General features: G+C 47.9%; 1 protein-coding gene and 1 pseudogene across 2 annotated transcripts in view; both read right to left on the bottom strand.

Annotated features, from left to right (window-relative positions):
• LOC147726991 (18S ribosomal RNA) overlaps window positions 1–1,322 on the bottom strand; it is a 1,806-nt pseudogene extending 484 nt beyond the window's left edge.
• DMXL1 (Dmx like 1) overlaps window positions 1–15,969 on the bottom strand; it is a 2,236,090-nt gene that overhangs the window by 2,115,526 nt on the left and 104,595 nt on the right. The gene's annotated exons all lie outside the window — the stretch shown is intronic.

Genomic DNA, 15,969 nt, shown 5'->3' with positions numbered 1-15,969 from the left:
GTTATCGGAATTAACCAGACAAATAGCTCCACCAACTAAGAACGGCCATGCACCACCACGCACAGAATCGAGAAAGAGCCATCAATCTGTCAATCCTTTCCGTGTCCGGGCGAAGTTGCCTGTGTTGAGTCAAATTAAGCCGCATGCTCCACTCCTGGTGGTACCCTTCCATCAATTCCTTTAAGTTTCAGCTTTGCAACCATACTCTCCCCCCCCCCCCCCCGGAACCCAAAGACTTTGGTTTCCCGGAAGCTGCTCGGTGGGTCATGGGAATAACGCAGCCGGATCGCTAGTCGGCATCGTTTATGGTCGGAACTACGACGGTATCTGATAGTCTTCGAACCTCCGACTTTCGTTCTTGATTAATGAAAACATTCTTGGCTTTGGTTCGTTTTGCGCCAGTCCAAGAATTTCACCTATAGCGGCACAATACGAATGCCCCCAGCCGTCCCTCTTAAATATGGCCCCAGTTCCGAAAACAAACAAAATAGAACTGGAGTCCTATTCCATTATTCCTAGCTGAAGTATTCAGGCGACCGGCCTGCTTTGAACACTCTAATTTTTTCAAAGTAAAAGCTTCAGACCCCCAGGACATTACGTCAAGAGCATCAAGGGCGCCGAGAGGCAGGGGCTAGGACAGGCAGTAGCTCGCCTTGCAGCGGACCGCCTGCTCAATCCCAAGATCCAACTACGAGTTTTTTAACTGCAGCAACTTTAAATACGCTATTGGAGCTAGAATTACCGCGGCTGCTGGCACCAGACTTGCCCTCCAATGGATCCTAGTTAAAGGATTTAAAGTGTACTCATTCCAAGTACAGGGCTTCGAAAGAGTCCTGTATTGTTATTTTTCATCACTACCTCCCCGAGTCAGGAGTGGTTCATTTGCATGCCTACTGCCTTCCTTGGATGTGGTAGCAGTTTCTCAGGCTCCCTCTCCGGAATCGAACCCTGATTCCCGTTACCCGTGGTCACCATGGTAGGCACATAAAATACCATCGAAAGTTGATAGGGCAAACATCCAAATGTATCGTCGCCGTAGCAGGGATGTGCGATCGGCCCGAGGTTACCTAGTGTCACCAAAGCTGCCGGTCGAGCCCAGATTGGTCTTGGTCTGATAAATGCACGCATCCCGGGAGGTCAGCGCTCGTCGGCATGTATTAGCTCTAGAATTAACACAGTTATCCAAGTAACAGTTGGAGCGATCAAAGGAACCATAACTGATTTAATGAGCCATTCGCAGTTTCACTGTACCGGCCGTGTGTACTTACACGTGCATGGCTTAATCTTGGAGATGGAGGGGTGTGGAGCGGTGTGGTCGCATTGGGCACCGGCATGCCTCTCCCTCCCGGCGGAGACGGCTGGGCCTATCGAGTCGCAGCCTGAGCGAGACGCAGGGGTGCCGGGGCCTGGCGTGGCGGAACCCCTCGGAACGATTGTTCTGAGCTGCTGTGGATACATGCTGGGAAGAGAGGGGTGACGGCGTGGCACACAGGGCCCACAGACCTGCTGGCCAGGCAGCATCCGAGAGCCTGGCGCCATATAACCCCTTCCGCTCGGGTCAGACCACTGGGGGGCACGAGCTGCCGGGGCCGCTCGGCCTTCGCTCTGCTGGGTAGGGTGAACAACCTACAGCCTTGCGGCAGGCCCTCCCTCGAGTCAGACGGTCCATGTGGGGTGGAAGCTCTTTGCTTGAAACCACAGCCAAGCAGTCCATCCCTAAATGGACCAAGAGTGCCCAATCGATCAGAGTACAGCCGGGGCATCACTGGCAGGCCAGCCTGCGCAGGGGGTATGCTGGCTTAGCATCCCCTGCCTGCCTGCTGCCGGGGCAAGCAGACTCGGCTGAGAGACCGGTTCATACCCAGGCCCCTGAAGGCCCCGGCGGGCAGGCCGGGTGCCACCTTCCCCCGACTCAACTTTGCAGGACCTCACGGAGGCCTGCCTGAACAAACGTTGCGTACCCGGGCCCCTGGGTGCCCCGGCGGGTGGGCCCGGGTTCTGCCTTTCCCAGATTCAGAATCACCGGACCTCACGGAGGTCTGACTGACCCTCTCCCCAGTAATCTGGAGGAAAATTACCCTCCTTTCTTGTAATCCATGCACACGAGGTGACAGAGGGGACCCAAGGTGCAAAAGTACCCGGCCTCCTGGAGCCCTCGCTGGGATCCGGAGGCAAATGGCACCTCATCGGGACTTCCAGGGAAGTCCGGCCATCTGGTCACCCCATAGGAAAGCATTGCAGGTGACCAAATGGCCGAGGGGATCCGGGCGACCAGATGGCAGAGGGGATCCGGGCGACCAGATGGCAGAGGGGATCCGGGCGACCAGATGGCAGAGGGGATCCGGGCGACCAGATGGCAGAGGGGATATGGGTGACCAGATGGCCGAGGGGATACGGGCGACCAGATGGCCGGGCACAAAAGGGAAGCCATCTGGTCACCCTGTGCTCCAATGAAAGCGTGAGCAGGCTCCGGGGCATGGGGGACAGGAGGTCCAGGGCCCAGCTGGGTCCCAGCCATGGAGGCTGCAAGGGGGACCCATAAAGAGGTAAAGATCTGGAGTGCATGGGCCGAATATAAAGAACTTTGAGGCGAGCCCTGTGAACTGATATGTGTTGATGTGGGAGACAGGATGCTAGGGTTTGCGGTGGGGGAGTGTGGGTGTCTCATGGTGGGGATCACCGACGGGATACATTTTCAGAACTGTGAACTTGTCTCGGCTATCTCTCCTTAAATGCTACTTGTATATGGTTGTTTTATGTTTAATGAAAATACTTTTTTTTTTTTAAAGTGCTACAAGGTTTCATTTTCCTTCCTCTTTATGATATTTGTGCTTGAAAAATTTCAATGCAATGTTTTATAGTTTGTACATTCTCCAGCCCAGTTCTAGGTGCTCTGGTGACCTTCAGGCGAGGAACATATTTGCACCAAATGAAGTAAATTGTTTTATATTAATGCAAAATAGAATATGGAGTCTTTCTATGTATAGGCATTAGTCATAAACAGTGTCAGAGTGTGCTCAAGAAACATTGTATTAGAGACTGTTAACAAAAGGAAAAATTCAACAAATGTTACTAATCAAGAAAATCAAGCCAATGAAAAGCATTATTTTCGGGTACTCGTGACAAAGCACACGTTATAAACCTGGCTAAATGGCAACAACTATAGAATGGCAGTTCTGAACAAGTTACTTACCTTGGGTAACACCTTACTTGCTAGAGCCTTTATCTAGCCACAGATTCCATAATTTAGGATTATCCCCAAATGTCAGACTGGATACAGGATTTTTTTTGTGAGCTGTACCACTGGGTGCCAGTAGGTGGTATTGTTCGGCTCCGTGTGGCACTGTCTGCACCGGAAATGACATGTGCGGTGCCCATACAGGTGCAATCCCAGTGTACTGATATCAGTTTCTTTTCACAACTTTCCACGCCAGGTGCTTGGAGCAACAAAGAACATGGACCACTGGTATGTAAAACTAGGGCCCTGAAAAGGGAAAACCCTGTCCCTAGAAATCTGCTTGCAGAGCAGGGAGGATGGGTGGGTTTGTAAGGAATTTGCAGCTAATAGAGTACCATATAAGGCATTACCAAAGGTAACTTGCTCATCTGATAGACCCTTCTAGCCACAGATTCCTTACTTTAGAATGGATACCCAAGCTATAGATCCCTGGAGGTGGGTCTGCGAACCAATTTTATAGCAAAAAGTCCAGCATGACTGAACGGGCAGAGAGCCCGACCCAACAAGCCCGACTGTCAAGGCAGTAATATTTTGTGAATGTGTGCAGAGCGCCCCATGTTGCTGCCTGGCAGATGATCAGGACAGGGACTCCACGTGCTAATGCGGTGGTCGCAGCCTTGCCTTTAATAGGATGCGCATGTAAGCCCTCAGGGGGTTACTCCTTGGCAAATGAATAACATATTTTAAAGCAGAGCACAATTCATCAGGAGAGGGTCCGTTTCTGCACAGCCTTTCTCTTCTTCACTCCGCAAACCCCATGCAGAGCTGGTCATCCACCTGGAACTCTCTTGTGCAGTCAAGGTAGAACAACGCTCTTTTTGGATCAACTCAGTGTAGCCACTCCTCTTCTTTAGAGGGATGTGGTGGAGTTTAAAAGTAGGTAGGGTGATGGACTTGCCTACATGAAAAGGAGTAATTACTTTCAGCAGAAAGGAAGCTCTGTACGAAGAACCAGCTTGTCTGGGTACATGTTCAGGTATGAAGGCTTGGATGACAAAGTTGGAAGCTCCCTGAAACGCCGGTCAGATGTCATCACCATCATGAAGGCAGTCTTCATGGTAAGGAGCCTGAGAGGAAAGTTGTGCAAGCGCTCAAAGGGAGCACACATAAGGAACATCAGGGCTAGGTTAAGGTCGCACTGAAGCATGATAAGGGGTGAAGGAGGAAACATATATATTGCAAATGTTTTTAAGAACCTATGTACAATAGGGGTTTTGACGAGGGATGGCTGGTCAGGAAACTGCAGAAAGGCTGAAATAGCTGAAATATAGTCCTTTAAGGAGCCCAGAGCAGAGCCCTGATGAGCAAGGGAAAGGATGAAAAGAAGGACCTGAGAGAGGCATATAGCATCTTGATCGAGGGATGGCTGGCTGCCTAGATAACATTGCAGACTTCAAATGGAAGGCTGAAAGCTGTCAACTGTTGGCGCTTAATCTCCACACATGAAGGCAGAACGTTGACAGATTCGGGTGGGGGACCCTTCCTTGCTGTTGCAACAGAAGTTCCTCCTGAAGGGGCAGCCTGATCGGAGGACCGATGTCCATGTTCAACAGCTTGGGATACCAAACTCTCCAAGCAGAGTCCGGAGCCATAAGGCTTACTTCGGCCCGGTTGTTCCGGATCTTCTTGAGAACTGTGGGTAGGAGTGGTATGGGCAGAAAGTCGTACATGATACTTGACCTCCACGCAAGACAAAAGGCGTCTCTGAGCAAGAGCCGCCATGAAAACTCTAGCTCACAGAACCGCTGACATTGCGTGTCCTTGGCAGTGGTGGACAGATCTAACCATGGCTCTCCCTACTGCTGAAAGAGACCTTGCATCACCTCCAGATGGAGATGCCACTTGTGATCAGCGAGGCATCTTTAGCTGAGTTTGTCCGACCTGGCATAAGGGGGCCCAACAGGTGAACCACCAGAGAAATGCCCTGACGTTCCAGCCATGTCCAGAGATGCAGGGCCTCTTGACAAAAAGTCCACAACCCCACCTGCCCTGTTTTTTGCAATACTACATAGCCGTGGTGTAGTTCATGAACACCTGTACTAGGCTTCCCTTGATAGAGGATAGAAAGGCTTTTAATGCCAGCAGGATCACCCGGAGCTGGCCATAAGGAAGCACAGTAAACAAAGTGCTTGTGGTCCACCATGAACTGCAGGTAACACCTGTGGTCAGGCAGGACGGGAATGTGGAAATATGCGTCCTGCAAGTCCAACGCTATCATCCAGTCTCCTGGGGCCAGGGCAGACAGAACTTAAGCAAGCATGAGCATTTTGAAATTCTTTTTAAAAGGTCTTTATTAATGTTTTGCAAAATGGAAGCCATTTAATACAAAAGACACTGGTTCAAGACAGGAGACAAAACAACTGCAGAGTAAATACAGCAACTTCCAAGTCGTTTCAAATTTCAATTAAACACCATATATACATCTCGTTTATTGTTGGTGCGACACAGGAGAAGGAAGGGCAGAGGAGAAGAGACACCAAGGTTGCCTAGCGAAGGGAAGCGTTGCGCGTGTACAAGACAAGTATCACACACCAATCCCATAGAAACAGGAGGAGGGCAGGGGTGGAGGGGAAGGATCAGCACACATTTCCTACCACCGGCATAACCAGACAAACCTACCATATCCCTCATCCTTTTATCCTTCGTCAAGCTGCCGGGATTGGGGAGGCGTCTGGGTAGCCATCCAGAAACTGGCTAGATCGGTCAGCCGCCATCCAGCGGGGGTGACTAAACCTAGGTCACAGGGGATCCAAGGGCTGAGCTCCTCACCACTATTTCAACGTCACCCAAGCAATCCACCACATCATTCCACATCTCCTATAAAGGCACCGTCCAAGTCACTGCCTGCACCAACTAAGATTACGCCACGTGTAGCTGAACAACACTATCTACTGGGCCGAAGGGGTACTTCTAAAAAACAAAAAATCCAGATCCAGTCTGACGCCTGGGGATCATTCCAAGGTAAGGAATCGGTGGCTAGAAGTCTCTATCAGATACAAGTCTGCAACTGATGTCAACAGCTCTGACTTACAATACAAAAGAGAGAAACTGATTTAACATTCTTTGCCTACAGCAAATGAATATACTGACCACAGCATCTAGAATTGTGAAACACAACAGAAATAGATGAAAGCATTCAATCAACTTTTTCTGTCTCTTGTTTGCATAGTTTTATTATGAATGTCAAAACAGAAGCCAACCAAACACAAATACAAAGCCCTACTAACAGAAACACAATCTCAGACTGTCTGATGTACTGTAGTCATCTTTGTTTAATGTCAGAAGTAAACGTAAATTGTTGATACCAAAAAAGTCTTGAAATATTGGTTAAACAAGGTTCATGGATGCTTCCCCAAAACAGATGCAATATTACCAGCTAAGGCCACACAAACAGGATTAAGTCAGAAACTGTATTCTCTCTAACAGGTTACAAAAGAGGTGTGCTTTTAGCAACAGCGCGACCCTATTGGGAGAAGCAGTGTTTAGCACCTTTAGTTCAAGACACTTCCTTCAACTTGCCTTTCAAGTCAACACATTCTACCTCAACAGTGCATATTATAATAGCACAAATATCCATTTCTTCCCCTCACACTTTAAAATAGAGTTCAGCCTACCATAGATCTAACAAATATTTTGGAACATGGTAATTTTAACTTACAGAGTCATCAAAATACTTGGATCTAGTTCGGAGTCTCCTAGAAGACGTTTCTTACAAATTTCCATACTTTTTAATCTTATCCCTCACTGATTTTTACATTTCCGCAGAACTGTACTTGGATATGAGCTTAAGTTTACCACTCTACCATCAACTGCATTTACAGCATTCCCCACAATGTCTTCCATCGTCAGTGATTTAGGTCACTATGAGTTCTGCCTACGACCAGCTGGTGCACACACCCTTCTTAATGTGCCATGTGTCCTCTCTCACCACATTTATCATAAAGGCCTTTAATTTTATTGCTGAATAGTAGGGAATGTTTCTTCTTTTTCTACTACCTGTAACGATTATTAATTTTCTTGGCTGGAACACTCCTCTTTCTTATCACTTCTATGTCTGTTAAGGAATATTCAGCTTCTAACACCTCCTTCAAAGACCAGTCGTCCTTCAACCACAGATCCTCTATAAACCCATCATTCCTGGATTTTAACATGAATTGGTCTGTTACGCTTTTATTGGTGGTTGAACCAAAGCTACATGAGGAAAGCCAATTTTCTTGCAGTGATGATGAACTTCTTAACTCAATCTTCTTCTCTTTGTGAACGAGCCCCAAAACGATGTCTCTCCAGAACAGTTATTACTTTTGGAAGATAAAGTTTGTCTAGTATTAACTAGGGGATTTGGAATTTGTCCAGTTGCCTCATTGGCCTTCAGCTCAGACAAACTGTCAAACACTTCCTGCCATTCCACCCCTAAACAGCGCATGAGGAAATCTGTATTTTTCTCCGCTGACAGGCATGTTACATAAACTCTTGCAAAGTGGGCAAACACATTTTTCCAATTGCAGCACAGGTGATGTTAGGGAAAAATGGGTGGAGAGATGTTATCCATATTTTTGTAATAAAACGCTATCTTCTTAACATTCTAAGCATCTAGCACACCACTGATGGACGAATAAGAGGAGAAAATTCTACAGTATCCAAACTGATACTTAAAATCCCAGCTATGCGTCAGTCTCTCAAATGAGACTCAAGGGATCGTGCTTATAAGTCTTTCTAGTATCTCTAAATGAATATTACTCCTAGTTTTCCTCTCAACTACAGACTGGAACAGACATATCAACCTTTCATCCAAAAGTTACGTTTTAATATGTTTGCCACTACTGCTTCCAAAAGGTGCCATACCTTCACCACAGTTTTGGTACGTTATGGTTTCACAACCACTTCTAATATACTGTGGTCAGGTGACAAAAAAGTTACATTCTATACAATGTGTGTGCTACCACACTCCTTTTAATCTTGCTGCTGGAAGGGGGCATCACAAATCTCAAGAGGACTTGCGGACTCATTCATGCTCCCTCAATTATATACTGCTTCTCGCATACAGATCAGAAAACATCCCTCTGTCTAGAGTGGCATAGTGAGTGGAAAATTAGAGACTGAAATGTGGCTATAGTGACCGAAAGTATCTGGGATAAAATCAGGAATTCCGGACTAGGGCCAGCTGTGAGGAACAGATGAATATTTTACTGATACAGTCTAACACCTGGCATAAAGGTTCATAGCTAAGGAATCTGAGGGAACGTGTATCAATTAGAAAGTTACAGATGAGTAACAATAGTTTTGCATTTTGAGACATTTCTAATTTCACACCTTGTACCTTATTCTCCAATCTAGTGCTTAGGTTCCAAAAAAAATATATTATTTTGAGGCATTGACCATCAGCTGACAATGTATGGTTCATGAGAAAGACAGCCAGAAGTAGACACTGCCCTGCAAGACAAGAGCTGTCTTCAAGCTCTATTTTCCTCAACTGCCTTTTGAAAGGAACATAACGTCGATTTGATTCACAAAATGTTTGCAGCACTTAACATACTCTTAGAGGCTGGAGGATACGAACTATCACCAACAGTTTAAAACTGCAAACATTGTAATGTAATGTAATGTAATGTAAAAATTACTTATAAAGCGCGGCATTCACCGGACGGTTTCTTGGCGCTGTTCACTTTATTCGGTGAGAGGCAGAAGGCGTGGAGAGAAGAACTTATGAGTAAATGCTATGGAAGAGGTGGGTTTTTAGGAGAGACCTGAAGTGAAGATGAGAGGAAGAGAGTCTCAGTTCCAGCGGCAGGGAGTTCCAGAATGACTGTGCCAAAAAGGAGAATCTGAGACCTCTGTGTTTTTTGGGCCTGATTCGGGATGTCTGAAGGAGCGCAAGATGAGAGGAACGGAGGTTCCTGGAGGGGGTATAAGGGTGCAAAAGAGAGGAAATAAAGAAGGGGCCGGTGCCGGCCAAAGATTTATGAGTCAGGCAGCCCAGTTTGAACTTGCAGCGCTCCGAAACGGGAAGCCAGTGGAGGGCCTTGAGGAGAGGGCGGACGTGGTGATGTTTTGGTTGGTGGTAGATAAGGCGAGCTGACTGATTCTGAATCAGCTGCAATCTGTTGATTTGGTATTGTGGGATGCCAGCGTACAGGGCATTGGCGTAGTCGATCCAAGAGATGACTAAAGCCAGCAGTGCCAAGGTGAGGGCTTCAGTGGTCAAAAAGTGGGCTATTTTCCGGATCTTCCGGAGCTGAAAAAAGCAGGCGGACACAGTAGCACTGACCTGGTGCTTCATTGAGAGGTCTTGGGAGATGTAAACCCCGAGGCTTTTCACTTTGTCAGCAGGGTGGGGGGGGGGGGCCGAGGGAAAGGGGCCAGAAGGTGGAATTCCAGGGATTGGATGGGCCTCCGACAAGAACGAGCTCCGTCTTGTCGGGATTGAGTTTAAGATGGGGAGTGCTCATCCATTTACTGATATGACAAAGGGTGGACTGGAAATCTTGAGCCGCTTCGTCCGAGAAGTCGAGATTGAAGACGAGCTGAATGTCATCTGCATAGTTAAATGCAGTGACATTCCTACCGCGGAGGGAGCGGATCAGGGGGGTGAGGTAAAGGTTAAAAAGAAGGGGTGACGGGGATGAACCCTGCGGAACACCGCAGGTGACCCTCGTCCTGTTTGCCGTAAACTGGGAACGACGGACCGATTGATGGCGGTCCGCCAGGAAGGAACAAACCCAGTTAAGGGCCGTCCCGCTGATGCCTGCCTCTTTGACATGGTCGACTAAGATGGTATGGTCGACTGTGTCGAAGGCCGCTGACAGATCTAAGAGCACCAGGGCTTGACTGATGTTGGAGTCAGCGCCTCTACGAAGTTCCTCCATAACAGAGAGGATAACCGCCTCTGTCGAATGGGCAGGTCTAAACCCGGCTTGCTGGGAATCTTGAAAATTGGAGTCCTCGATGAAGGAGCTGAGGACGCTGGTCACATGCATCTCAAGTACCGTGCTCAGGTAAGGCAGAAGGGAAATAGGGCGGAAGTTGCCCAAGACCGTGGGGTCGGCGTTGGGTTTTTTTAATATGGGGACCACTTCAGCGTTCTTGAACTGACTGGGGACCACGCCGAGCAGGAGAGAGTTGTTCAGGAGGGCCAATGGAGGGCCAGGACAGGTCGAAAAAGCGGTCCGGAGAATTGCCGTAGGGCAGCAGTCTGTGGGGGAACCAGATGAGACTTTGTTGAGCAGGGAGAGGAAGTCTTCTTCGGGTATAGGAAGAAGCTGGGTCAGGGAGCGAGAGTTGAGAAAGGGAGCGGCCTCTGGGAGGGACATCGCTGGGGCCCCAGAGGAGATACTGTTTTTGATTTTACTGATTTTGTCTATGAAAAAATTATTGAGGGAATCGCAGAGTGCCTGAGAGGGAAGGGGTTTGATGGTCACCCTATCCGGGTGTGAGAGTTCCTCCACAATAGCAAAGATGTCCTTAGATTTTTGCGCGGAGTTGAGAACTTTTGTGGAGAAGTAAGCAGTTTTGGCAGCTGAGATTGCTTGTTTATATTCTCCGGATAATTTTAGGAAGTGGGATTTTTCTAAGGTGTCGTAGTTTCGGCGCCAGCGACGCTCGGCTTGGCGAAGTCCCAGTTTTAGGGTTTTGAGGCTATCGGAAAACCAGCGATGTGCGTCGTGAGGACGCTTAGTTCTGATTGACTTGAGGGGGGCGACTTTGTCGCTGGCAGACTCCAGCCAATCGACTAGTGCTGCTTCCTGGGAATCTGGAGAACCTGTGCCGGGCGGAGCCGAAGATGTTAGAGAGGAGAGAAAAAGGTTGAGGTTTGCTTTATTCCAGTTGCGGGCCAGGAGGCTAGGGCCTCGGCTACGGGGGGGGCGGTGGGGAGTACCAGAAGAAGGAAAGAGATTAAGAAATGGTCCGACCAATAGCAATAGCAAGGAAGGATCGTGAGTGATTTGATTTCAAGGTTGTTGGTCCAGACCTGATCTAGGGTGTGGCCTTTGGAATGAGTAGCTGTGTGGACGTGTTGATCGGTGAAAGCCAAGGAGTGGGGGCTTTCATGTGGGTCCGACGGCCAGTAATTGAAGTCTCCTAAGACCAGGAGTTTGGAGTTATTGAGTGTGAGCTGAGATAGTAGATCGCCAAAGAGAGAGGGGAAATTGGGCATGGGTTGAGGGGGGCGGTATACCAGGACACAGGTAAGAGGAGACACCGAGGATTCGAGTCTAATGGCCAGGCAGTCAGCCTGGGGGATGGTGAGTAGAGAGAGGGAGGTGAATCTGATGGAGAGTTTGATAATAGCGGCTACGCCACCTCTGGATTTACCAGCTGGTCGGTTGGCTTGGAGAATGTAATAACCCGGAGGAATAGCTGCCAAGATGTCAGGGGAGGAGTCCTCATTCAGCCAGGTCTCAGTTAGGAATAGGATGTCGGGACAATCTGAGTCCAGGAGGTGGTATATGTCATGTTGGTGACTGACTAGAGAAACATTGCTACGGCTAAGTAACTAACTTTTTTAAGGTGGGAACCTATTCCATATCCAGATGCTGCACATCAACAGCTAAGCAATACTTCACCAAGGGTGGTGGGCCTTACCAGCATTAGTACCAAATAGGTTTTTCATTATTGCCTGCCCTAACATATCCTGGCCTCTATTTTCAATAGAATAGTTACATAGTTACGTCTTGGATTTGTGTGAACAGACATGTTGACTAACTTATGTCCGTTAATAATAAATGTCCAACAAAAGCAAAGGAATCTGATTTTTTCTCCCTAGATCGTGAAATCAACAATCCATGAAATGAAATGAAATGAAAATTAGGCTTATAGAGCGCTGCAGTTGCCCTGAGGCATCCAGGCGCTGGAGCTAAACCAAACAAACCTGACCACTGAGGTTACTAGTTGTTGAACAGGAGGGTTTTAAGCTGTTTCCTGAAACTGGTGAGATTTGTATTGTTTCGCATCTGCAGAGGGAGGGTGTTCCACAGTTTAGCAACGTTGTATGAGAACGAGCGTCCTCCTGCTCTAGTTCTAAATATTCGAGGGATTTTGGCAAGTGTAGCAGTTGAGGAGCGTAGAGTTTTATTGGGTTGGTATGGGGAGATCAGGGAAGAGTTGATTTCTGGGCCCGTTCTCCAGAAAGTCTGGTGGGCGATGCAGAGAGCCTTGAATTTTACTCTGTCCCTGACAGGCAGCCAGTGTAGAGTTTTTAGGCCGGATTTTATTGAGGTCCTCCGAGGGATTCCCAGGAGCGCCCGGGCAGCACAGTTTTGAGTGCGCTGAAGTTTTTGTAGAGTATAGTCCGGGGCTCCAAGATAAAGGGCATTGTTAAAATCCAGCCGTGATTGGATCAGGCCCTGTATGACAATTTGTCTGGCCTCGAATGGAAGGAGGGGAAGGATTTTTTTGATCACCCTGAGAAGGCCAATACAAGTGGCTGACACCTTAGTGGCCTGAGTATTTAGGCTCAGCGATTTGTCGAGCCATACTCCCAGGCTTTTGATATTGTCTTTGGGGAGAGGGGGAGTGCCCATACTTGAGGGCCATATTAGCTCCAGAGTGGAAGGAGTTGCTGGGCCATGGAGCATAAGCTCCGTTTTATCATCGTTGAGCTTCAAGCATGAGCTCAACATCCACCTTTTTACGTCCTCCAGGCAGGCCGCCAGGTCAGGTGGAGTCTGGAGACCGCTCTTCTGTGCAAGGGAGACCACCAGCTGGGTGTCGTCCGCATAGGAGATGATATTAACACCATGCGGACGAACAATCCCAGCCAGCGGCCTCATGTACACATTGAAGAGCGTAGGGCTTAGGGAAGAGCCCTGCGGCACTCCGCACCCCAGTGGCCTACTGGAGGATACAGATGTGCCGTCGAAGACCTGGAAGGTTCTGTCTGACAGGAAGGATTCCAGCCACGACAGGGCATCTCCGGATACTCCCAGGTCGGCAAGACGGTTCAACAAGATCTTGTGGTGTACCGTGTCGAACGCAGCGCTTAGATCGAGGAGGATCACTGCCACTGATCCCCCTCGATCCAAGATCCCTCTTGCCTCCTCGGTTACAGCTAGTAGGGCAGTCTCTGTCCCATGTTTGGGGCGAAAACCCGTCTGGGAAGCATCAAGGAGGTGGTTGTCCTCGAGAAATGTCGTCAGAGTGGTGTTGACGTGCTTCTCCAGGATTTTTGACGCCCATGGGAGCAAAGAGATTGGACGGTAGTTACCCGCATTAGCTGGGTCCAGGGAGGGTTTCTTTAGGAGGGCCCGCACCATTGCATGCTTCCAGGTTACGGGTACTGTCTTACTCAGTATAGAAGAGTTCAGCAGTTCTAGCAGGGTGGGGAAGATAATGTCACTGGCTAGACCCAGTGGGCCTGGAGGGGCCGGATCACGAGGGGAACCGGTTTTTATTTGTAGGGCTAGTTTCTTTAAAGTTTCCATTGTTATCAAGGGAAACGATTTCAGCTCAATGTCCCTGTCCAGGGCAGAGTCCAAGCATTGAGGGGGCGGATCAATAGGTGAGTTAAGGAAAGAAGAGTATATTTTATTTACTTTTTGGAAAAAGAATTCAACCAAGTCATTGCATTTGGACAATGAATTGTTATTATCTGAGGCGGGCGGGGGTGGTTTTGTCAGAGAGTTTACTATGTGGTATATTTCTTTCGGTTTTGATTTTGCCACTGTTATTTTATGGGTGTAGTAGGCTGCTTGCGCATTTTTTATGGCCATTTTGTACTCCCTAATCATTTCCCTGTAAATAGTTTTTTCGGCTTGGTTGTAGGATATACGCCACTTCCTCTCTTGTCTCTTGCATAGGCGTTTCTGGTTTCTAAGATCTTCTGAATACCATGGGGCTGATTTGCTATGTCTTTTTGATCTAGATGGATATGATGGGAGACTTAAGTCCAAAGAGGTTGTTAGCCAGTCTTCATATCTGATGTTATTGGATGTAGGGTCGTGAGAGAGGGAGGGTCTGGTGTTACTGAGAGTCTTCGTCCAGTTGTCAAGAGGAAGTTTTGACCAGTTTCGAGTTTTCCTGGATGTAAACAGGGAAGGGGGTGGTTTACTTGTAGTCCAGGTAAACGCTATCAGGAAGTGATCGGTCCATGGGAGCTTGTTAATAAGGCCTACTTTGAGCTGGTCGCTATTACTGAAAATTGGATCTAGAAGATGCCCCTTTTCGTGTGTGGCCGAAGGAACTCGTTGCTCTAATTGGATGGCAGCCAGGTTTGATTGTATCTCTGATGCCGTGGGATCTAGCAAGTTGTCAAAATGAAAATTAAAATCTCCCAGAATGGTGAAATTGGAGGGGGAGACAACCAGCTGTGAAGCCACTGACATGAGAGAAGTATTGAATTGTCCGGTGGAACCTGGGGGGCGATAAATGAGGATGCCGGAAAAACTGGAATTGGGGGAGAACTCGATAGAGAAAGAGAGGTTTTCGCAGTCCTCAATGTCGTCCGCTAAACAGCGGCAGACATAGTTCTCTTTGTAGATAATCGCGAGGCCGCCACCTCTACCTAGTGGTCGATCAACCCGCGCTATCTGGTATCCTGGAATTATAGCCTGTGCTAGGTCCGGCTGAGAGTCTTGGTTCAGCCACGTTTCAGTTAGGAACATAGCATCAGGGGAGTGTTCGTCTAATAACAAAGAGATTTCTGTACAGTGTTTTACTAATGACCTGCAGTTAAGTAGGAACATGGAATATTCCTGTGCCTCCGCTCTGGTTTGGGCAGTTTTAGAGGTGAGTTCAAACTTACAGTGCGTGCAGCGGCGGGGCATCTCCAAAGGATGTCCTGGGGTTCCACAGCTTGGTAGTATTGGTGGACGTAGCTGATGTAAGACACTCGAGCTGTAAATGTGTCTACTGGCCCCTGAAGGGCCAGGGGGCAGGGCCGCGGGGCCCGGCCGGGCGCGGACGAGCGCAGACGAGCTTGCCTTAAGCGCGCCTTCGGCGCGCCCGCTGCGCTCGTCCGCTGCACTTCCTTGGGAGGCACATACTTATGGGTTGGTGGGTAAGTGGGTGGTGGGCGTGGCCTCCGATGGGGGCGTGGCCTGTCAATCCATGTTGTGTACTGTGTGTTTATAAGCACTCAGAAATTCTTGTACAAATTATTCTCTTCAGAATTGACTTCTGTAACAAATAAGGAGTAAAGAAACAAGTATCTGGTGAGGTTTTCCTATATTAGAAACCGTGGAAAATCCAAGGTAAAGTCCCGGCGCACTTTCCCACAAAGCCAGTTAACCATCTGACATCCATATTAAATAAACATTGGGGGATAGTGGAGAATAAAGATACACAATAAAAACGCAAACCACCAATACTATGGTATTTGTGTTTCAGTGATTAGCTTGTATTATTTATACTGGTAAACTTGTTCATTACAAACATATTTCAATATTCAGTACATTTGAAGATATAGTGTGACACCTCAGGAGAAAAAATACATACTCAATTCATTACATGTCAGCTGTACAAAGTTGAAATATCACGATTTGTTAAATAGGATCAGTACACAGTTGTTATGCACAGATGCTGAAGATGCCATCTTCAAATTACCTCAGTATCCTTTTTAAACATGAACAGTCTATCCTTCTTCCTCAGCCAACCAAGACATAAGAAAATCACAAGGCGGCTGCGGAATAGCAAGTCATCCAAAAAAGAAATTAAAAAGACACAGACCAATGAATTTAATATCCAACTAACTAACTTACATGTTCACTAACCCATTACCGGATTCCAGAATGTCTGCA

Source organism: Lissotriton vulgaris, chromosome 3_1, assembly GCF_964263255.1.
Source record: "Lissotriton vulgaris chromosome 3_1, aLisVul1.2, whole genome shotgun sequence".
Taxonomy (NCBI): domain Eukaryota; kingdom Metazoa; phylum Chordata; class Amphibia; order Caudata; family Salamandridae; genus Lissotriton; species Lissotriton vulgaris.
The sequence above is the reverse complement of the archived record's forward strand: the minus strand, read 5'-3'. Positions and strand labels throughout refer to the sequence as shown.